We start from the raw sequence: 23,912 nt of genomic DNA, 5'->3' as shown, positions 1-23,912 counted from the left end.
GACTCTGATGCTGGGAAAGATTGAAGGAAAGAGAAGGGTGGCAGAGGATGAAATGGTTAGATAGTATCACCAACTCAGTGACCATGAATTTGAGCAAACTCCAGGAGATAGAAGACAGTGGAAGACAGAAAAACCTGGCATACTGCAGTCCGTGGTGTCACAAAGGGTCGGACATGACTTGACACCTGAACAAATCAGAACCCAAAAGTCATTCTGGATTCCCCCCTACCCTTTATTTCCTTTTTCTGACTCCCAGTTTCAAATGGCCACTAATTTCCTGTCCATTTCCTACATTCTTCTGCCACTTTGTGAGTTAGAGCCTTCAATATTTTTCACTGAAACTATTGCAGTTGTCTCTATCCTGTTACCCATTTTACAGCCTGGCCCATCTCAAAATTTTCCTTCATATTGCCTACAGCTTAATTGATTTAAAACTCAAATTTGAAATCCTTTATTACCTCCCAAGAGCCTACAAGGTAAAGTCCAAGCTCTTTGATGTGGCTTAAAAGATACCTGTGAAGTGAGTCAGAAAGAGAAAAATATCATATTCTAACTCTTTTATATGGAGTCTAGAAAAATGATACTGAAGAATTTATTTGCAGGGCAGTAATAGAGAAACAGACATAGAGAATAGACTTATGGACATGGGGAGAAGGGGAGGAGAGGGTGAGATGTATGGAAAGAGTAACATGGAAACTTACATTACCATATGTAAAATAGGTAGTCAACGGGAATTTGCTGTATGGCTCAGGAAACTCAAACAGGGGCTCTGTATCAACCTGGGAGGGAGGTTCAAAAGGGAGGGGATATATGTATACCTATGGCTGATTCATGTTGAGGTTTGACAGAAAACAACAAAATTCTATAAAACCATTATCCTTCAATTAAAAAAAAAACTTTTTTTAAGATATCTGTGCGTTGGCATTTGTCCGCTTTTAAGCCTCCTCTCTAATCACTTCTCATTTCACACATAACACCTAGTAACACTTGTATTAATAGTTCCTGGAACTATTAATACATGAGTCTTTTCATGCCTCTGGGCATTAATTCACATTGTTTCCTTTTGTTTACACACAAACGTCAAAAGTTCTTATCTTGAGGTTGTTCAGGTCCAGTAGAGAAATCCTGCAAAATTTCTGTGGAGTGTGTATCTGTTTGGACCTGTATGAAGCAGATGGATCACTCAATGCGGGTAATTGAAGAGAGTAATAGAAGGGTCCCTTGAAGAGAATTTAATGAAGGGAATCTTTACCAACAGAAACCATCAAGGGATGGTGAAATACCCAAGGACTAAACCCAGTTGGAAGCCTTTGTCTCCTTCTAGACCTAAAGCGAGGAGGGGAAGGAAAAGCATTCTGGAACTGGGCAAGATCTGTAACTGTGTGAGTACACCCAACAGTTACTATGTGTGAAAGCAGAGGAGTGCAGCCACTGCCAGAAAAAACTGTGGGGGTCGGGGGAGTAGAATAAATAGCCAATTCCTCTCTCCTTCTACTTTTTGTTCTGTTGGTTCCTCTCACTGACTGATTCCAAATGGAAGCCAAAGTCTAAGGAAGCCAAGGTGAGGCAGTCCCTAGAGGTTATCTTCCCAGGGCAGGGCAGAGAGTGGTAATGGGTCAGGAGAGCCTAACAGAGAACAACCAGCAGAGAGTGTAAACCTATCTGCTCGTGTTCTGTGAGAGGGACAAGGCAAGAGCGCCAGGGACGTCACCTTTCATTATGAAAATGTTCATTTCACCTCCTGTCTTCAGATGGCAGCTAATCTCTTAGCTTTGAGAGGTGTCCCAGGTCTTAGGCTGAGGAAGAGGTCTGGGAAAATATTTTATTAAGATACAGACTTTCAACCATTTCTCCTGTTTCCAGCTCAACTCTACACTTTGCCTTCAAATGTACCTGCAGCCTCCAATCCCTGAAACCTGCTGGGATTTGCAGTACAAATAAGTTCAGTTCTTACTAGGTTCCTTCCCTCTGCAGGTTATTTCTCTGGTATCTCTTGTCTACTAGGTCAGTTTTCACTAAAACATTCACTAGAAACCTTACCATCCTGTCTGGAAACAAATCTACCTTCTGCTTTAGAAGGAGGCAGAGCCTGGTGGGCTGCCATCTATGGGGTCGCACAGAGTCGGACACGACTGATGTGACTTAGCAGCAGCAGCAGCAGCAGCTTTAGAAGGAGACATCATTTTCTATCTTTCAAAACTGTTTTCCACACAAACATCCTTGAAAAAGGAGTCTGGGGCAAAAGTTGTCAGTGCCTCTTTACAACACAAGCAGAAATATAGAAGACCACTGAAAATGGACTCCTCACTGTAAGGAGGGAATAGAGTCAATTCATGAATTGGCCCTTTTGAAAAAAAGAATGATTTTCTAAATTTCTGATTGTTGGAGACCCTGTATCCATGATTTCAGAAACAGACAGTGGTGAACTATGCCTTTTTAGGCAATCTGTTTCATGAAGCAGAATTTATGTGCTTTTTTCCAGCAAAGTTCTGTCTCATAGTAAGTGTGATGTCTCTTAGACTCCAGTACTGAAATGCCTGTCAGTCTTGGTTTGGGGTATTGATGAGTTTTGGTCTTTTTTGGTCACTTCACAGGTATTTATTTATTGAGGCCATGCTGTACAGCTCGCAGGATCCTAGGTCCCCGATCGCACATGTCCATTTGGGTCTCATTCTCTCCCACTTGAGCTGTTATTTGGGGGAAGATGAGCCAGCCCCTGGGTTGCTGGATTGCTTTGAGACTCCTACATAAGGAGAATGCTGGATACTGCCCTGCTTGCTTGCTGTGCTGTCTGTCCTTGCATCTTTTGGCTCCAAGTGTGACCTGTTCTGATCTTGTGAGACTGAATGTCTAGATGAACTCAGAAATAAGCAAGAAGAAGCACTTCTGAGCATTTTTAAGAAGTTTGTACCTTTTGACTCCATTGCCCATTTGCCCATGCCCCAACCCTTGCCTCTGGCAACCACCAATCTGTTCTCTGTGAGATTTTTTTTTTTTCTTTTAGATTTCACATACAAGTGAAATCATAACATATGTCTTTCTATGACTTATTTCACTTAGCATAGTGCCCTCCAGCTCCTATCAATATGTTGTCACAAATGGCAAGATTTCATTCTTGTTAAGACTGAATAATATTCTGTTTATACACCATAACTTCTTTATCTATTCACACATTGGTGGACACTCAGGTTGTTCCAGTGTCTTGGCTATTGTAAATAATGCTGTGGTGAAATTGGGGGTACTAATGTCTTTTTGAGCTAGTCTTTTTTTTTTTTCCTTTGATTAAATACCCAGCAGTGGAATTGCTGGGTCAGATGGTAGTTCTATTTTTAATTTTTTAAACTATCTCCATACGGCTTTCTATAATGGTTACACCAATTAACATTTCTATCAGCAGTGCACAGGCTTCCTTTTTTTCCTTCTTTATCAACACTTGATGTTTTTTTGTCATTTTGATAATAGCCCTTTTAGCAGGGTTAAGGTGATATCTCATTGTGGTTTTGATTTGAATTTCCCACATTATTAGGGATATTGAGCATCTTATCAAAGCCTATTGGCCAATTATATGTGTCTTTAAAAAAAGGTCTGTTAAAATCCTCTGCCCATTTTTGAATTTTTTTCTTTTCTTTCCTGTAGGTTATCTTTTAATTTTGCTGATCTTTTCTTTGCAGAAGCTTTTTAGTTTGATGTAATCCTAGTTGTTTCCTTTTGCTTTTGTTGCCTTTGCTTTCGGTGTCAAGTTAAATCATCACCAAGACTGATGTCAAGGAGTTGCTTATGTTTTCTTCTAAGAGTTTTATGGTTTCAAGTCTTTTAATCTATTTTTAGTAATTGTTGTGTATGGTATAAGATAGGGGTCCAACCTAATTCTTTTGCATGTGGCTGTCTGGTTTTCCCAATACTTTTTATTGAAAAGATTCTGTAAATTAATTTACTTTATGTACATGGGTTTATTTCTGGGCTCTTTATTCTTTTCTATTGACCTGTCTGCCTGTTTTTATGCCAATGTCATACTGTTTTGATTACTGTAATCCAATATATGAAACATAGTTTGAAGTCAGGGAGTATTATGGCTCCAGCTTTGTTCTTCTTTCTTAAGATTGCTTTGGCTATTTGGGGTCAAAAAGATATCACTGTAAAAGAAAAGTCTGATCTTAGTTTGTAAAGTAGTTTAGAACCATCATATTGATAGGGAAAATAATCCTTGCTCATGATTTCTTTTTATTTATCATTATCTGCAGAGAAAGTTCTCAGACAAATTTCAAACAGCTTTAAATTAATGGGGTGACTCATTGGGAAGATGAAGAAAATGCTAGAGTAGCATTAATGGGCTTCAGCAGGACAGTTGACAAGAACTTCTTAAATCCGAGAACATGGGGTGATATGTGTACAATTTCTAAAATAACAACTGGCTGATTGATACCTATTAGTGGTTGTTTTAAAAGCTCTCCCTCTTACCTTGTGAGACTTAACATTTTTACTGAAGATATTGATGAGAATAATAAAGAAAGGCTAATCAAATGTGCCATCACTATGACTCTATGGTAAAGAGTATATGATATGATAAAATTAGGATCTAAAATATCCTCTAAAAGCTTGAGTAATGGGCTAAATATACCAAATATAATTTAATTGGGATAGATATGAGTCTTGCTGGGGTAGAAATAAGGTCGTATATTTGAGTTCCTCAAAATGGTAACCAACAGCAGAAATATGGTAGAAAAGTAGCATAAAAGTAATGCGTGCATCCTAAATATTCTCAGATTCTCTAGCCTTCTGAGATTACCCTCTTATTTAACAGTCAAATAAGGTTAGTCTATACTGTTTATTGTTTAACTTCAGGAAATCCAAGGATTTTGGCATGAGGAGGGAGGTGGGTATTGAGGAGCTTAATTTCTTCTTATGACCGTCAATAAATTTGTGCTCTGAATTTCTGCTTTTTGCTCAGTTTTCTAATGAATTCTCTGATTTTCTTATTTCTTTTTCTTTCTTTTCCATTTTCAAGAGGACAGGATAGAAGTCTTGATTGAGATGCCAAGTTCTCTGGAGTCCTTCTGGCTCCTGGTGTGGAGCAGCTGGATGGTTTTGCTTCTTGGACTGACAACTATTGAGGTATATGTCTGTTTTTGTGCCAGCACCATGCTGTTTTAATTACTGTAGCTTTGTAGTATAGTTTAAAATCAAACTGTGTGATACCCTGACCTTAGTCTTCTTTCTAAAGACTGTTTTGGCTATTCGGTATTGTGTTTCCATACAAATTTCAGGATTATTTGTTCTAGTACTGTGAAAAATGTCAATAGTATTTTCATAGGGATTGAACTGAATTTGTAGATTACTTTGTGTATTATGGCCTTTTAAACAATATTAATTCTTCCAATCCATGAATGTGATATATCTTTACATTTTTCTATGTCATCTTAAGTTTCTTGCTATTTGTGACAACATAGACCTAGGGGATATTACACTAAGTGAATTAAGTCAGCTAGAGAAAGACAAATACTGTATTATTTCACTTATATGTAGACTCTAAAAAGCAAAACAAATGAATAGGCATAACAAGATAAATACAAAGAATAAACAAGTGGTTGCCAGAGAGAAGCGAGATAGGAGAGGATGAGTGAAATAGTTGAGAGAGATTAAGAGGTGCAAACTTTCAATTACAAAATAATTTGTAATTATCAGTCACATGGAAAATAACAGTCAATAGAAATGTAATATTTTCATAGGTTAACAGATGGTAACGATTTATCATGGTGATCGTTTTGTCATGTATCTAATCACTATGTTGTATACAAAGAACTGGCATAGTGTTGTAGGTCAGTTATGCTTCAAAATACAAGCAAGTTGTAGAAAAATAAATAAAATTTGTGCTTACCATAAATGGGGGTAGGGAGAAAGGGAATTTTGAAGGTGGTCAAAAGGTACAAACTTCCAGTTATAAGATAAATAAGTACTAGGAATATAATGTACAACATGATTAATAAACACTGCTCTGTGTTGCATATGAAAGTTATTAAGAGAGTAAATCCTAAGAGTTCTCATCATAAGAAAAATATATTTTATTTTATTTTGTATCTGTATTAAGTGATGGATATTCACTAAACTTATGATATAAGTCAAATCATTGTGCTGCATACCTTAAACTTATTTAGTGCTTTTGTCAAATAAAAATCTCAATAAAGCTGAAAGAAAAACCCCACATCATATGTTTGGCAGCACTATCCTAAATACCAGATGCTTCCCAGGTGGCACTAGTGGTAAAGAACCCACTTGCCAATGTAGGAGACAAGAAACACACATTCAATCCCTGGGTCCAGAAGATCCCCTGGAGGAGAGCATCGCAACCCATTCCAATATTTTTGCCTGGAGAGTCCCATGGACAGAGGAGCTTGGCGGACTACAGTCCATAGTGTCACAAAGAGTTGGACGTGACTGAATCGACTCAGCACACACGCACGCAAGGCTATGCAAGGCTCCTTGGATGGGAACTAAAACTAGTAAATAGAAGCTATAGAGAGATATTGGCTAAATATGAGAAAATGTTAGCAGTCAGGATTTTCCAAGAATGGAGTGCACTACCTTAAGAAACATTAAGTTCTCACATAGGTTCAAATATAGGCTAGTGATTACTTTGGAGAAACTATAATATCATGAGGGTAAAATACCAGAATGGTATATGCACCATGTAACCTTGAGTTCCTTTTCAACTATAATTCTAAGATTTTCTAAAGGGTAGGCCTTGTATTTTAGATTCATTTTATTCATGCATTATTTAAAAAATACAGTTTTGACTTTTTCAGGTCATAAAATTCTTCACCTAATATATACATAAAATTAAAAGAAAAATATTCTTGTTTTAAATTGTGCATTTTACTCTCACTTTGTCTTCGGTGCACGTCCAACCAACAAATGAACAAACTGAGCGTTGTGTAGCATTACTGTCATCAACTCTTTTCTTTTTTAAAAAATATTTATGTATTTGGCAGCATCGGGTCTTAGTTGCAGCACTTGGGATCTCTGGTTGTGGCGTGCCGAATGTTTTCGTTTTTAGTTGCAGCATGCACATTTAGTTGCAACATCCAAACTCTTAGTTGCGGAATGTGGGATCTAGTTCCTTGACCAGGGGTTGAGGCTGGGCCCGCTGTGTCAGCAGGTGGATGCTTAACCACTGGGACCACCAGGGAAGTCCCAAAGTCATGCTTTGACTTGAAACATTTCTTTGCTAGTTTCAAGATCTTAAGATATCTCGTGGTAATAATGATTGCAGTAGAGGAAACTTTTCAGTTTTCTTCTGTTAGTTATGAGTGAGTTAAAGTCACTCAGTTGTGTCCAACTCTTTGCGACCCCATGGACTATACAGTCCATGGAATTCTCCAGGCCACAATACTGGAGGGGGTAGACTTTCCCTTCTCCAGGGGATTTTCCCAACCCAGGGATTGAACCCAGGTCTCCTGCATTGCAAGTGGATTCTTTACCAGCTGAGCCACCAGGGAAGCCCTCTGGTAGTTATACATTTGACCTATTTTATTACTAATCTCAAATGGTCCCTCTTATGATTAACTGGCATATTTTGAATGATAATTGAGTCTGAGTAATATTAGCAAAAGCTATGACAAACCTAGACAGCAGAGACATCACTTTGCCAACAAAGGTCTGTGTAGTCAAAGCTATGGTTTTTCCAGTGGTCATGTATGGATGTGAGAATTGAACCATCAAGAAGGCTGAGTGCTGAAGAATTGATGCTTTTGAATTGTGGTGCTGGAGAAGACTCTTGAGAGTCCCTCAGACAGCAAGGAGATCAACCAATCAGTCCTAAAGGAGATCAGTCCTGAATATTCATCGGAAAGACTGATGCTGAAGCTGAAGCTCCAATACTTTGGCTACCTGATGCGTAAAGCCGACATTTTGGAAAAGACCCTGATGCTGAGAAAGATTGAAGGCAAGAGGAGAAGGGGGCAACAGAGGATGAGATGGTTGGATGGCATCACCAACTCACTGGACATGAGTTTGAGCAAACTCCAGGAGGTAGTAAAGGACAGGAAAGCCTGACATGCTGTAGTGCTTGGGATCACAAGGAATTGGACATGACTTAGCAACTGGACAGCAGCAAAGTATTAGCAAGTGTTACACACATACCAGACTTAATAACAGAGAATTAACTTGGCCAAGGTAATGAGATACAGAGCTAAGAAACATCCATTCAGTAGTAGGAGAAAGTTGATCTCCAAAATATTTCCTTTTACCCAGAAAAAAAAATTTATATTCATATGGGATGGATAATAATATCCATTTATAGGTTTGTGCAGGGCTGTTTTTAAGTCTCTTGCCTTCTGTTATAATATAGTCTGAGAAGATATGGCCATTTTGACATTTTGCACTATATAACTTCAGTTACTTACTTTGATAACATTATGTTGATTGGGTTGGATTTGCAAAAGAGTACTGTGGAGGTATTGGTAAGACATGGTGCAGGAATGTGGCTGACAAATCCTATGAAGAGTCAAGTGTCTGCCACATCTGTAAATATGTTAGAGATCAGTTGATCAGTCGTATGCCTAGATCTCTCTTCTAAAGTAAAAAATGAATTATTGTATCTTTAAATTAAAAGGTTCAATAAATGGTGGGTCCTTGAGTTCTGGGGGAAGCATAATTCTGTAGCTAGGAATGCTTCTCCTGCCCATATGCATAAAAGGTTGACGACTGTAAATGGGATCTAGACTTCTCTGGTGACTCAGATGGTAAAGCATCTGCCTACAATGTGGGAGACCCAGGTTCAGTCCCTAGGTCAGGAAGATCTCCTGGAGAAGGAAATGGCAACCCACTCCAGGATTCTTGCCTGGAAAATCCCATGGACAGAGGAGCCTTGTAGGCTACAGTCCATGGGGTTGCAAAGAGTTGAACATGACTGAGCGACTTCACTTTAAACTCGAGTAAGACAGAGCTCAGCAACAGGTCCAGGCCATGATGCCACCTGGGTCATACAGTTGAGCAGACTAAAAAAAAAAAAAAAAGTATTGGTAAGAAAAGGTGCTACATGAAGTTTGCGGCAGGCCTCAGTGGGCAAATCGTAATGTAAACTGGAGTTCTGGAGTGAGGTCATGCCATTTTCCATGGAGAATTATGTGCCTTTTGATATGTTCCTGGTCCCTGGTGGAGGCAGGATGCCTGGCCATGTATCATCAGATGGCTTTCTATTGAGAACTGAGTCCTTTCAGACTTTTCAAATGATAAGGCCAGACAGTCCCAGCAACAGCACATTGCAGACAAAAGTGGTACATTTGGAGCAAGCACAAGCAAGACCAGATAGCATAAGCAAGTTTCATGAGCAGGTATTATAGCCCCCATGGCATGGTGATATCAGTGCCCTTCCCTTATCACATGCTTGTGATTCTTTGGGGGATTCTCTGTGACCACCTGAAGGGTAACTAAAAAACTCAAGCTTGGTTGATGGATAAGCAGCTCAAAATATAGATATAATAAAAGGTAGCCTCACTGAAAGGTCACGCTGAAAGATAGAACATCCTGGGAACCATTGTCTACTCTATTCTTCACACAAATACATTTCTCTCTGTCTCAGTAACACCTTTCCCCTCATCGTAACCATAGCTCCTATCTCATTATGTTTTAAAACTATTAACCTTTCAAATTAATTTTATGAAATCCACTTACTTGCCTCTTTTAAGAATTAGCATCCATATTTTGTCAAGTTTCTTCATTTTTAGAGAGAAGGAACCTTATTCAACATGTAGGTTAGTTTCCTTTCTGATGCAAGAACTGTACATCATTGCCACAGCCCGTGAGCCTACCAGTGTAATTTGTTTCTTGAGATGTGAGTTAGTTTCATAAGACCTGGCTACTTCAGGGTTTAATCTCTATGGTAATTAAAGAAGTAATACTGAACTCAACCCAAGAAGTACTTACTAAACACTCCATTAAGAAAAAAGAAAATTGTTTTGGGTGTGTTTTGATGGTAAAAGGAAATGATTCCTTGAAAGACAAAATATGTTGAAACTTCATGGTCAGACTTTCATTCACAAAAAATTACAGAAAGAATGGCAACTACTTACAGAAAAACTGGACCTTAAAACCAGATAGAAATCTGGGAGCAAGAAGCTACTTATATTCTTGACTCTTCTATGTAGGTACTGTGGAAGAAATGCTGGTAACTCCTTAAACAAGTATGTTTCTTTTCTATTATTGATTATTTTCTGGAATTTTCTTTCAAGCCTGACTTAAAAATACTATAATATGGCGTGCTGCAATTCATGGGGTCTCAAAGAGTTGGACACGACTGAGTGACTAAACTGAACTGAACTGAACATATGTTATCTTATAAAGCAGATCCTGTTTGATTAAAGGATAACTTGATATTGATGATGATGATCATTATTTTGTTCTACCACAGACCCTTTTCCTCCTATAAATCTATATAAGAAATTATATGAAGGAAATTTCTCACAAAAGATGTAAAATGAACAATTCACTTGAAACCAGGAATTTGCCAGAAGTCAGAAGCACCACTGAAGTTTAATAGGTCTCCACTAGATGGCAAACATTCTCTTTCAATTTCTCAATTGTACCAAGATCAAAAATTGCTGCTTTTTCAAACCTAGTCTTTGCATGAGACAGTGGGACTTGTGTCCAAAAATTACAAAGACCCTGATTCATAGATATAGTCAAATTTAGAATCAAGTTGTTCAAACTGAAATGGAAAATATATTGTGATGTTTAAATGTTTTAATTGGAGAATATATATTCATTCATTTGATACACACACACACAAGCCTGGACAGTTTGATCCAGAGCCTATTCTCCTATTGTTTGTTTTTTTTTTTTAAATTGAAGTATAGTTGATTTATAGTATTTTGGGTATGCAGCAAAGTGATTCAGCCATGTATATATATATATGTCTAATATATATACTCTTTTTCATATTCTTTTCTAATATAGGTTATTACAAGATATTTAATAGAGTTCCCTGTGCTGTTCAGCAGGTTCTTGTTGTTTATCTATTTTGTATATAGTAAAGTAAAGAAAGTGGTCACTCAGTCGTGTCCAACTTTTTTCGACCTCATGGACTGTAGCCCACCAGGCTCCTCTGTCCGTGGGATTTTCCAGGCAAGAATACTGGAGTGGGTTGCCATTTCCTTCTCCAGATCTTTCTGACCCAGGGACTGAACCCAGATCTCATACATTGTTAGCAGATGCTTTACTGTCTGAGCCACCAGGGAAGTCCTTGTATATGGTTGTGTTTATCTGTTAATCCCTAAGTAATTTGTGCTTCCCTCCCTCCCTCCCTTTCCCTCATTCCCTTTTGGTAACCATAAGTTTGTTTTCTATTTCTGTGAGTCTATTTCTATTTTGTAAATATGTTCATTTATATTATTTTTTGAGATTCTACATATAAGTGATATAATATTTGTCTTTGACTTATTTCACTGAGTATGATAATCTCTAGGTCCATCTAAGTTGCTGCAAATGGCATTATTTCATTCTTTTTTTTTTTGGCTGAGTGAGTAATATTCCATTATATATAAATATATATATATATATATAAAATATATATATATTTATGTATATGTATATACCACATTTTCTTTATTCATTCATCTATCAACTTACTAACATCCCTCCCTTTTGTCATTCTGCCTCACCCTTCCTGTAGGTTGTAGGGAGAAACCCTTGTCCTATGTCTAGGCAAAGCTGCTGCTAAACCACAATGTGCTCAAGCAATTGACCACTTTCAGGATAAACATTCATTGTGATGTAAAACTAAAGCCTGACATTATGTTATTTCATCCATATGAAATTCATTGGGAAGGAAAGAAAACACTTGAATTGTGCAGTAATATTTTAAGTTCAGCTTTAATTCATAATTCACTTCTTACCACAGTCTAGATTAAATACAAAGTTTTCTAAAGCAAACAGAAACAGCTAAAGTAGAATTAATTAGTGGCAAACTTTCTACCAGAGTAAGTAGCTGGCACTTTGTTTAAAAATAGCTTTTGAGTGCTGTTTGGAACCTGTTTCCTGACATGCTTTAATTTAGCATAATCTTAGCACAGTTTTCTCATCTCTGATAAGAGAGTTTGTTTTGTCTGGAAAGGAGATACTCTGGTTGTCTTTTCTCCCATGCATCTCACAGACAGCCTGTAAGTGATAGAAATGAAATTGTATGATAGACTCCTCACCTGGCTCATAAACGTGGTATTCTTCTTTTGCCATTTGTGCTTTTTGTCACAGTGAAAAAAGCCTCAGAAAAGTGCAGAGGGCACAGTTTCTCCTGAAAGCATCATGCCACCCCCTCTGTTGACATGTATTAAGATTCAGGCAATGGGAGAAACTCCATGGTGTAAAGGAATGTTATTTGGCCTTACAAGGTTTTTGTTTTTGAACATTTGCAACTCCCTCAGGATTATGCTTCGCACTAAAAATAAAACAAGTATAGCTTGTGATTCACCTGGTGTTCACTGAGTCAGAGTTGTAGATTGTAGGGAAGATTCAATGACATAAGAGGGTTGTAAAAATGGAAATAAAGTTGCTGAATACAAAATAAACTTAGAAGATGGTCATAGTAACCTATGTATGCCAAAAAACAAGCCTAATATCTGAAAGCTCTGACTTCTTCCAGATTTTACATGAGGAAATCATTTTAATGTTGTGTTGTTACAGCTGGCATGATTACCTGGAACCCTTAGGATTTTTTTGTGTAGAGCTGCTCATCACAGATGTTAGAATGAGAAATAATGTGCATTAGAGTTTATGTTTGAAAAAATCATTAGGTCATATATCCTCCAAATCAGTATCACTCAAGGTTATAATTTTAATAAATTCTCTGCACAGTTCAACTACCATTGTGGAAAGAAGGATTAACCACCTAGACAAGGATGCTATTAGCTAAGTATAGGCTTGTGAATAGACAGACAACTGAAATAGAAGAACTCTCCTGGTAGAAAACTTTCTCCTACAACTCTATAATTTTGTCATTAGTAATTAATTTCTACTGTTCTCCTGAGTTTTTTTTTAAGGTTTTACACTAAAATGCAAACATGCTTTCAAGGCATTGTACATTAAAAACACAGGGGTTGGATTTGTAACTGGCTTGAAGGTGTGTGTGTGTGTGCTCAGTCATGTCCAACTCTTTGCAACATCATGGACAGTAGCCTGCATGGCTCCTCTGTCCATGGAATTTTCCAGGCAAGAATACTGGAGCAGGTTGGCATTTCCTTCTCCAGGCTATCTTCCCAACAAAGGGATCAAACCAGCATCACTTTTTTCTCTTGCATTGGCCAGCTAACATCCAGACATCTGAGTTGAGTAAGTCCAGGACTGCCCAGGCAAGCCCAGACTAAATTGCTGTCCCAGTTGTTTATTATGAGCTAAATAAACACTTATAGTTTTAAGCCACTGTATTTTTAGGTGGTATTTTTTTTTTGCACTGTTATTTTAGTAATGGACAGATGACACATTCTCTATTGGTTGGTCATGTGCAAGAAGGGATAGCTGGTTGTCTGTCAAGATTACTATAGAAAAGGTTACTTGGATTGACCTGGGACTAGTAAGTTCCAAAGATAGTTCCCTTCTCAAAGATTGTTGTTGTTCAGTCACTAAGTCTTCTCCAACTCTTTGCAACCCCATGGACTATAGCACACCAAGCTCCTTTGTCCTCCTCTATTTCCCAGAGTTTGCTCAAATAAGTACTATGAAATCATTGGTCCTGTCACAAGGAAATAATATCATTTCCTCCTTGTAAACTTCTCACATCCAGTGGATTGCATTTTGTTCTAGACGTCACCTCTTCCAACAATACAAGAGAAGACTCTACATATGGACATCATCAGATGGTCAACACCAAAATCAGATTGATTATATTCTTTGCAGCCAAAGATGGAGAAGCTCTATACAGTCAGCAAAAAACAAGACCAGGAGCTGACTGTGGCTCAGATCATGAACTCCTTATTGCCAACTTTAGACTTAAATTGAAGAAAGTAGGGAAAACCACTAGACCATTCAGGTATGACCTAAATCAAATCCCTTATGATTATACAGTGGAAGTGAGAAATAGATTTAAGGGACTAGATCTGATAGACAGAGTGCCTGATGAACTATGGACAGAGGTTTGTGACATTGTATAGGAGACAGGGATCAAGACCATCCCCATGGAAAAAAAATGCAAAAAAGCAAAATGGCTGTCTGAGGCAGCCTTACAAATAGCCATGAAAAGAAAAGAAGTGAAAAGAAAAGGAGAAAAGGAAAGATATAAGCATCTGAATGCAGAGTTCCAAAGAATAGCATAGAGATAAGAAAGCCTTCCTCAGCAATCAATGCAAAGAAATAGGGGAAAACAACAGAATGGGAAAGACTAGAGATCTCTTCAAGAAAATTAGAGATACAAAGGGAACATTTCATGCAACGATGGGCTCGATAAAGGACAGAAATTGTATGAACCTAACAGAAGCAGAAGATATTAAGAAGAGGTGGCAAGAATACACAGAAAAAAAGAATACACTGTACAAAAAAGATCTTCACGACCAAGATAATCACGATGGGGTGATCACTCACCTAGAGCCAGACATCCTGGAATGTGAAGTCAAGTGGACCTTATGAAGCATCACTATGAACAAAGCTAGTGGAGGTGATGGAATTCCAGTTGAGCTATTTCAAATCCTGAAAAATGATGCTTTGAAAGTGCTGCACTCAATATGCCATCAAATTTGGAAAACTCAGCAGTGGCCACAGGACTGGAAAAGGTCAGTTTTCATTCCAATCCCAAAGAAAGGCAATGCCAAAGAATGCTCAAACTACCGCACAATTGCACTCATCTCTTAGCAGAAGCAGCAGCAGCACACGCTAGTAGAGTAATGCTCAAAATTCTCCAAGCCAGGCTTCAGCAATACGTGAACTGTGAACTTCCAGATGTTCAAACTGGTGTTAGAAAAGTCAGAGGAACCAGAGGTGAAATTGCCAACATCTGCTGGATCATGGAAAAAGCAAGAGAGTTCCAGAAAAACATCTATTTCTGCTTTATTGACTATGTCAAAGCCTTTGACTGTGTGGATCACAATAAACTGTGGAAAGTTCTGAAAGAGATGGGAATACCAGACCACCTGACCTGCCTCTTGAGAAACCTATATGCAGGTCAGGAAACAATAGTTAGAACTAGACATGGAACAACAGACTGGTTCCAAATAGGAAAAGGAGTATGTCAAGGCTATATATTGTCACCCTGCTTATTTAACTTATATGCAGATTACATCATGAGAAAAGCCGGCTGGATGAAGCACAAGCTGGAATCAAGAATGCTGGGAGAAATATCAGTAACCTCAGATATGCAAATGACACCACCCTTATGGCAGAAAGTGAAGAGGAACTAAAAAGCCTCTTGATGAAAGTGAAAGAGGAGAGTGAAAAAGTTGGCCTAAAGCTCAACATTCAGAAAACGAAGATCATGGCATCTGGTCCCATCACCTCATGGCAAACAGATGGGGAAACAGTGGAGTGGCTGACTTTACTTTTTTGGGCTCCAAATCACTGCAGATGGTGACTGCAGCCATGAAATTAAAAGACGCTTCCTTCTTGGAAGGAAAGTTATGATCAATCTAGATAGCATATTGAAAAGCAGAGACATTACTTTGCCAAAAAAGGTCCATCTAGTCAAGGCTATGGTTTTTCCAGTGGTCTTGTATGGATGTGAGAGTTGAACTGTGATGAAAGCTGAGCACCAAAGAATTGGTGCTTTTGAACTGTGGTATTGGAGAAGACTCTTGAGAGTCCTTTGGACTGCAAGGAGATCCAACCAGTCCATCCTAAATGAGATCAGTCCTGGGTGTTCATTGGAAGGACTGATGCTAAGCTGAAACTCCAATACTTTGGCCACCTCATGTGAAGAGTTGACTCATTAGAAAAGACTCTGATGCTGGGAGGGATTGGGGGCAGGAGAAGAAGGGGACAACAGGATGAGATGGCTGGATGGCATCACTGACTTGATGGACATGAGTTTGAGTAAACTCTGGGAGTTGATGATGGACAGGGAGGCCTGGCATGCTGCGATTCATGGGGTTGCAGAGTCGGACATGACTGAGCAACTGAACTGAACTAGATGTCACTTTTGGAAATGACTTTGACCAACAGGAGTATATCAAGAGCTAAAACTACATCATACAAGGTATAGTTGAAGGGATGAAAAATGTACACTATGGAGGGGACAAACTTATGTGGACTTGATTCTGTCTTTAAATAACTGAAAGATTGTCTTGTAGAAGAAGTTTATTCTGGGAAGTTTATTTTTATTTTTGCACTTTCATTGTTTCTTTTATTGCAGGCATGAAGGGGGACTGATAATTAAGCAAGACATATCAGCCCCAGCTCAGCTTAGACTGGGAGAAAAACAGCTGTGGCACTGAGGCAAAGTGCTTATGTCTCTATGTCTCAGTCACAAGTCAGGGCCTGAGCCCCCTTGCAGATGCAACTCTAGGTTGTTGCTTCACTGCTGACTCAGTGGGCTTTGCATGTGCCATGGCCTTGAGAGGAGCTGAATGATTGGCGAGTATTCTGTTTTGTCATTATTGTCTCCCTTTTCTCTAGCACTAGCTCTCTTCTCTTTCTCATTTAAGATTACTTTGATTCATCTGACCTTGACTGAGAGAGGTAGGAAAACTGAAGAATTCTGAACTTTTCCATCTTCTGATGAAATGCTTTCTTTAATTCTCATTCTCTTTACTTTTCCCTTCAGCCCCTGGGCAAGCAGAATTTAAAGCATAAAAATAAGCCTCTGTCTAGATCACTGAGGATCTTCCTCAAGGGAGAGATTAACAGCCCATTCCCTTTTCCTTTTTATCTTCTCTCATTCCCTGTCTGGAAAGAAACAAGAAAGAAAATAAGTGACTGTTTTTTGTTTTGTTTTGTTTTGTTTTGAGCTTTTCAGTTAATAAGGTGTGGATGAGTTAGAATCTAACTTTCCCTAAGCCTGATGAGAGTAACTCTCTTAAGTTGAGTCTAAATCAGAGAAGTTTGCATGGACGTCATTGTGGAATGTGCTGTTCCAGAAATTGCAGAAATGCTAAGCAGTTTTCAATATGCATAAATCTCAGTCTTGGTTCACTTATGGTTCAGTTCAGTTCAGTCGCTCAGTCGTGTCCGACTCTTTGCAACCCCATGAACTGCAGCACGCCAGACCTCCCTGTCCATCACCAACTCCCAGAGTCCACCCAAACCCATGTCTGTCGAGTCAGTGATGCCATCCAACCATCTCATCCTCTGTCGTCCCCTTCTCCTCCTGCCCTCAATCTTTCCCAGCATCAGGGTCTTTTCAAATGAGTCAGCTCTTTGCATCAGGTGGCCAAAGTATTAGAGTTCCAGCTTCAACATCAGTCCTTCCAATGAACATCCAGGACTGATCTCCTTTAGGATGCACTGATTGGATCTCCTTGCAGTCCAAGGGACTCTCAAGAGTCTTCTCCAACACCACATCACTTATGGTAATGTATTTGGATGACTGAGGTCAGAAAGAAAGAGCAGTATCTCAGACCATTAGGTTGTGCCTTTTCACACCAACTGAGGTTGTCGTATGTATTCTTTTCCATAGTCCTTTCCATTACGGATTATTATATACTATTGAATGTAGTTCCCTGTGCTATACAATAGGACCTTGTTATCTGATTTACACATAGTAGTTTGTGTCTGTTAATTCCATGCTCCTAGTTTATCTTTCCCTTCCTTCCCCCTTTAGCAACCATAGGTCTGTTCTCTATGTCTGAGTCTGTTTCGGTTTCGTAGATAGGTTCATTTGTGTCCTATTTGTGATATTATATGGTATTTATCTTTCTCTTTCTGACTTACTTCACTTAGTATGATAATCTCTAGGTCCATCCATATTGTCACAAATGGCATTTTATTATTTTTCATGGCTGAGTAATATTCCATTTTGTATATAGACCGCATCTTCTTTATCCATTCATCTATTAACAGACATTTATTTTTCTCCCATATCTTGGTTATTGTAAGTAGTTCTGCTGAGAACATTGGGGTACATATATCTTCAAATTATGATTTTCTCCAAATATATGCCCAGAAGTGGGATTGCTGGATCATATGGTAGCTCTATTTTTAGTTTTTTAAGGCATATCCATACCGTTCTTCATAGTGGTTACACCAATTTACAGTCCCACAAACAGTGTAGAAGGGTTCCCTTTTCTGTATACCTTCTCTAGCATTTGTTATTTGTAGATTTTTTGATGATGGTCGTTCTGACTGGTGTGAGGTGATAACTCATTGTAGTTTTGATTTGCATTTCTCTAATAATTAGTGATAATGAGCATCTTTTTATATGGCTATTGGCCATCTGTATTTTTTCATTGGAGAAATGTCTCTTTAGGTCTTTTACCTATTTTTCAATTGGGTTGTTTTTTTGTTGCGTGAGCTGTTTGTATATTGTGGAAATTAGACCTCTGTTGGTCACATCATTTGCAAATATTTTCTCCCAGTCTGTAGGTTATCTTTTCATTTTGTTTATGGCTTCCTTTGCTGTGCAAAAGCTTGTGTTTAATTAGGTCCCATTTGTTTATTTTCATTTTTATATCTGTTGCCTGGGGAGACTGACCTATGAAAATGCTGATACAATTTACGTCAGAGAATATTTTGCCCACGTTCTCTGCTAGGAGTTTTATGGAGTCAAGTCTTATGTTTCAGTCTTTAAGCCATTTTGAGTTTATTTTTGTATATGGTGTGAGGGAGTATTCTAACTTCATTGATTTGCATGTAGCTGTTCAGTTTTCCCAATACCACTTCCTGAAAAGACTGTCTTTTGTCCATTGTATATTCTTACGTCCCTTGTCAAAGAGTAATTGACCATAGGTGCGGCTTTATTTTTGGGCTCTCTATTCAATGCAGTTGGAATTTGAACCTACTCCCTCTAATTCTAAGGTCCATGCTATTATCACTAGGCTGTATTTTCTCTTTTTATTTGCCTCAAATGAATTGCCAGATTAACCTTCCTAGTATATTGCATCATGTCACTTTTTCTGATCAGGTACATCCAACAGTTCCCTACTGTCACCAAATCCAAATCATTCTGCTTTTATATTCCTAATTACCTATTACAGTTCAGTACACAATACAAGTTTAATATATAATCTCAACTAATTCAAGTCACATTATTGAATGAACGAATAAATGGATGAGAAAACTTCTACTATATTGATAATCTGTTTTAGATGATAGAGTCTTAATACTTGTTTTAGTATTTTCCAGTTTAAAAGTCTTAATCCACAGTATGCATTAAATTAAAAATTTATTAAAATCTATAATATACATGAGGCACTATCAGCTTTTAATCTCTGCACTGATAACATTATGCCTCCAAGTCAATGAAGTACTAAAACTCAGCAACACCTTTGTATATGTATACATAGATGGGTGTATACATTTATGTGGCATGTATGTAAAGTACTTTATTTTGTTTTAAAGATAAAGGTACTAAAATATCTTAAAGGTTGCACATAATATGTAATATAATATATATAATATAATATATGAGCCAGAAGTTTGTTTTTTATATCTGTGAGTCCATTTCTGTTTTATAAATAAGTTTATTTATATAATGTTTTTAAGATTCCACGTATAAGTGATATCATATGATATTTGTCCTTCTGTCTTCATTTAGTACGATAATTTCTCGGTCCATCTTATTGCTGAAAACAGCATTATTTCATTCTTTTTTATGGCTGAGTATTCCATTGTATGTACGTACCACATGTTCTTTATCCATTCACCTGTCAATGGACATTTATGTTATTTCCCAGAACCTCAACTTGTAGCACATTCTTCCCAGACCTGTTGTCCAGCAGACAGATGCCCTGGTAGAATGGATGTCCCTTGCTGCCATTGCCACTGGCTGCTCTGGCCCCTTTAATGCACTTTTAAAAGATTTATCTGGCTGCACCAGGTTTTAGTTTGCAGCACATGGGATCTTCGTTGCCATGAACAGAATCTTTCTTGTGGAATGCAGGCTCTTAGTTCTGGCATGTGGGATCTAGTTTCCTGACCAGGGATTGAACCTAGGCTCCCTGCATTGGAAGCACAGAGTCTTAATCACTGGACCACCAGGGAACTCCCTTCACTGCAGTTTTGATTGCATTTTTCTCATAGTTAGTGATATGAAACATATTTCATATGCTTATTGGCCATTTGTATATCAACTGGGAAGAAATGGCTATTCAAATCCTTTGCCCATTTTTAAATTTGGTTATTTAATTCTTGTTGTTAAGTTGTAAGAGTTCTTTATACATTCTGGAAACTAGCTCCTTACCAGATTTATGATTTGTAAGTCTTTTCTCATAAACCATGGGTTGCCTTTTCACTATGTTGATTGTGTTCTTCAATGAACAATAGTTTCAGAGTTTGATGTAGTCTCATTTGTCTATTTTTGCTTTTGTTGCCTGTGCTGAAACCTTAAGTCAGCCTGGATTATGGTCCTTTGCCCTACCTTAAGTGCCTAGTAGAATGTAATTTCTTTGGAGGATGTTAATATTATCCAGAGCCTGTCTTTATCGCTATGATTTTTATATACAATATCTAGCATTCAGTAATAAATTACCAACCATAACAGAAAAAAAAAAAGACCAAATGACTGAGAACCAAGAGAAATATAGACAATAGAAACAGGCCAACAGAAGATCCAGATATTAAAGTTATTCATGACAAAAATGTGATTATTATATTCAAGAAAATAAATGATAATCTACAGATATCTGACAATAATTTTGTCAGTTATTGAAATACATAGAAAATAATCTAACAGATTATAGTATTGAAAAGTACAATAACTAAAATTAAAAACATCATAAATGAGTTTAAAAACAGATTAATCTCAGAGAAGATCGGTGAACTAGAAAACAGATCAATAGAAGAGAGTCCATTTAAGCATGGAGGGGAAAAGTGAGAAGAGAAAGAGAATAGGGCAGAAGAAATGTTTAAAGAGATAATGCCAAGAATGTTCCAAAACTAAAACCACCAATTCATGTTGTCCTAAGAACTCTAGTTAGGATTTTTTTTTTTTAATGGTGGAAATATCCGTTTGTTTGTTTTTTTTTAATTTTACTTTATTTTACTTTACAATACTGTATTGGTTTTGCCATACATCAACATGAATCCGCCACGGGTGTACACAGGTGTTCCCAATCCTGAACCCCCCTCCCACTTCCCTTCCCATACCATCATTCTGGGTCATCCCAGTGCACCAGCCCCACCCAAGGATTTTTTTTTTTTTAATGTTTAAGTAACCAGAGAAAAACATTACTTCCAAAGAGGTAAAATAAGATAAATAGATGGTTTCTCAATGAAAACAATAGAAACCAGAAGACTAATGAAATGATAGCTTGAAAAATGCTGAAGGAAAAACTAGATAACCTAGAATTGTATAAATGAGAAAATACCTTTTAGCAAATGAAAGCATATGTTCCCAGGCAAACAAATTTTCCTTGTTATCTTTTGTTTGCCCACAGCAGCAAACACAGAGGCTCAGGAAACATTTTTGGACTGATGGATTTAATGAACAAATGAAAAATGAGGGAACTGATTGATGGAAGCTTCTTGATAGAAACCTGTTTTCCAAAGAATTGGATCGGTCACCTTATTCCATAAAGAGGTAAGGTTTAAAAATATATAAGGAAACTGAGAGTCAAATCTCTTATCTTTCATACTGAGTTTATAACTCAGTTAATACCTACAAAATGAGTCTTAATGAGTCACTCTTTTCTTGCAGTTCAATTTAAAAGGGCTTGAAAGACCATCTGACTTTTAACATTTCCTACAGGATTTTTCCAGGCCTGAGCAAATTGTGAGTCAATACATGGCTATTTCTTGATTTAATTAGGATGGGAGAGTGGTCTGTCAGCTCATTATGGGTCGGGGCTGAGCTGGGGTTCTAGATGGAGGCACTTTCTTTATCCTTACTGTGCCCCAGCTGGACACCAAAGTGTGTGAGCAGCTAGACTTTACTGCAGAACTTCAAACGTGCTCTGCAAGTTCATTGTGTTTACCTATTTATGCCTGCTATAAGCTTTTTGTTGTTGTTCTGAACTATAGCCCCTTAAAATGTGGGAACCTCAACTCTCTTGCCAAATGTAACACAGTAATAAGCTAAGCAGGCGTATACAAAGTAGTTCCTGGAGGATACAGACTGTACCATGGAGAAGTGGCTGTAGAACACACCATCCATAAATGAAAAATAGGCCATGTCCAGCTAACTTGAAGATCAATTATATTTCAAGGTATGTGTAACACTTTTTAAATCACATGGAGAGTGGAGGAGTGTGAAGTGGTACCCAGGCCCAGCTATGCTCCTCACCCACAGTGTTCGGGCCAGGATTCCGCCTTTGAGGCTCAGTACCTTTAAAGTCAGAAGGTTGGATTAGTTACCTCCTATGCTGGATGTTTTTCATTTCTCTCCCCCAATCCCCTGCCCCAGATATACTCTGCATATCTCTCTATCTTGCCCTGTGCCCCAAAGCTGGATGATACACAAAGGCTCCCGGCTCTCTGGCCCCCAGCTGTGTTCTTTGCCTAACAGGGGGCACAAGCATCAGATCAGAGGATGGAGGAGAGTGTGGTTGAAGTATCAGTTCTTCTGGTTCCTTCCCTATAGTGTCACCAAACATCAGTTTCTGGCAGGCAGCCTTCCCCACAAAGCTCTTTCTGTCTCTTGTTTCCAACAGTCTTCCCTTTCTCTCACTCTTTGAAGCCTCGAGCTCTAAGTGCCCTACAGTTACTGTGATTCCCTACCCCTACCCACCTCTAAACAGCCCTCCTCCTCAAAATACACACACTCAAAGGAAGAATTAAAGGAGAAATAGATAAATCCTCAATCATAATGGGAGATTTTAGATACACGTCTCTTAATAATTTATAGAACAAACAAAAAAATTAATAAGAATATAGAATTGAGCAAATGATTAGCAAACTTGACCTAAAGGACATGTATTTAAAACATGTATCACAAAACTGCAGAACATATACTCAAGAGCATGTGAAACATCTATCAAAATGAACCACATGCTGGTCCACAGCACAGGGCTCAACAAATTACAAAGGATTAAATTCAGTCACATTGGAACTAGGCTGTAAATGAGTACCAAAAGGTAACTAGAAAATCCCCAAATACAATGAACATAAGCAATGTGTTTCTTTAAAAAAGCCTTTCGTTCCCTCTCTGTCATCTTGACTCTTTTCCCTCCAACTTGGTAAAGAATGGCAGAGCTCTTTCTCGCAGTCCCATGGATTCCTACATTGTCCCAGCTCAGATGTTTCCTGAACCACTCTGCTAGCCCCAGCACTCAGTCTGCCTCCCTTTAGGAAGCTCCGTGCTTGTGCTTGTTGTACAGTCTGAAGCCATGTCCCATCCTCTGGGTCTGAGGCAAGCGGGGAGCACTTTGCAATCAAATTCCTTGTGTCTGCACTTCTAAAAAAGCTGCAGACCCAAAGCTGGCACCAGGTGCTTTTCCAGACACTGCAAAGCTGGGTGGCAGGTAGGGAAGCAGTACTTGCTGCACACTGGTCATTTCCCTGGTAGTCACCGGGCAGATGGTGAAGGAGAAACACTGGGCAATGGGTCTGGAATGTCAGGCCAGAGACCAGAGGAGGAGCAGGGCCTGGAAACAAAGTCTAGCTCTAGCGGGCACCTGCCCCTTTTTCCATGCTGCCAGCCCTAGCCTCTCTTGTTATCTACAAGGTTGGGGTGAATTAGAGTTTCTGCCACTTCCTTGAACTTCAGGTTAGTTTCTGGCACTAATCAGAGCACCCCAGGACCAAAAAGCAGACGTATAGGAGCACTGGGTACGATGGTGTCGTGGGAATTTGGAGTCACAGAGACTTAGCTCTGTGATTGTTTTCTTTTTAATTATTTTTACTTATTTATT

The 23,912-nt window shown here is 38.4% G+C and overlaps 1 long non-coding RNA gene across 1 annotated transcript in view; it reads left to right on the top strand.

Moving 5' to 3' along the window:
• The window catches only part of LOC120875026, a 54,573-nt gene that overhangs the window by 8,699 nt on the left and 21,962 nt on the right, over positions 1-23,912 (top strand). The window contains exons 2-3 of the long non-coding RNA XR_005723793.1: positions 5,006-5,112; positions 21,501-21,643. This is a non-coding gene — a long non-coding RNA (uncharacterized LOC120875026). The remainder of the gene's footprint in view (positions 1-5,005; positions 5,113-21,500; positions 21,644-23,912) is intronic.

This window comes from Oryx dammah, unplaced genomic scaffold (assembly GCF_014754425.2).
Source record: "Oryx dammah isolate SB20612 unplaced genomic scaffold, SCBI_Odam_1.1 HiC_scaffold_16, whole genome shotgun sequence".
NCBI classification, from domain to species: Eukaryota; Metazoa; Chordata; class Mammalia; order Artiodactyla; family Bovidae; genus Oryx; species Oryx dammah.
Note: the sequence above shows the minus strand (reverse complement) of the source record. Positions and strands in the feature narration are given on the sequence as shown.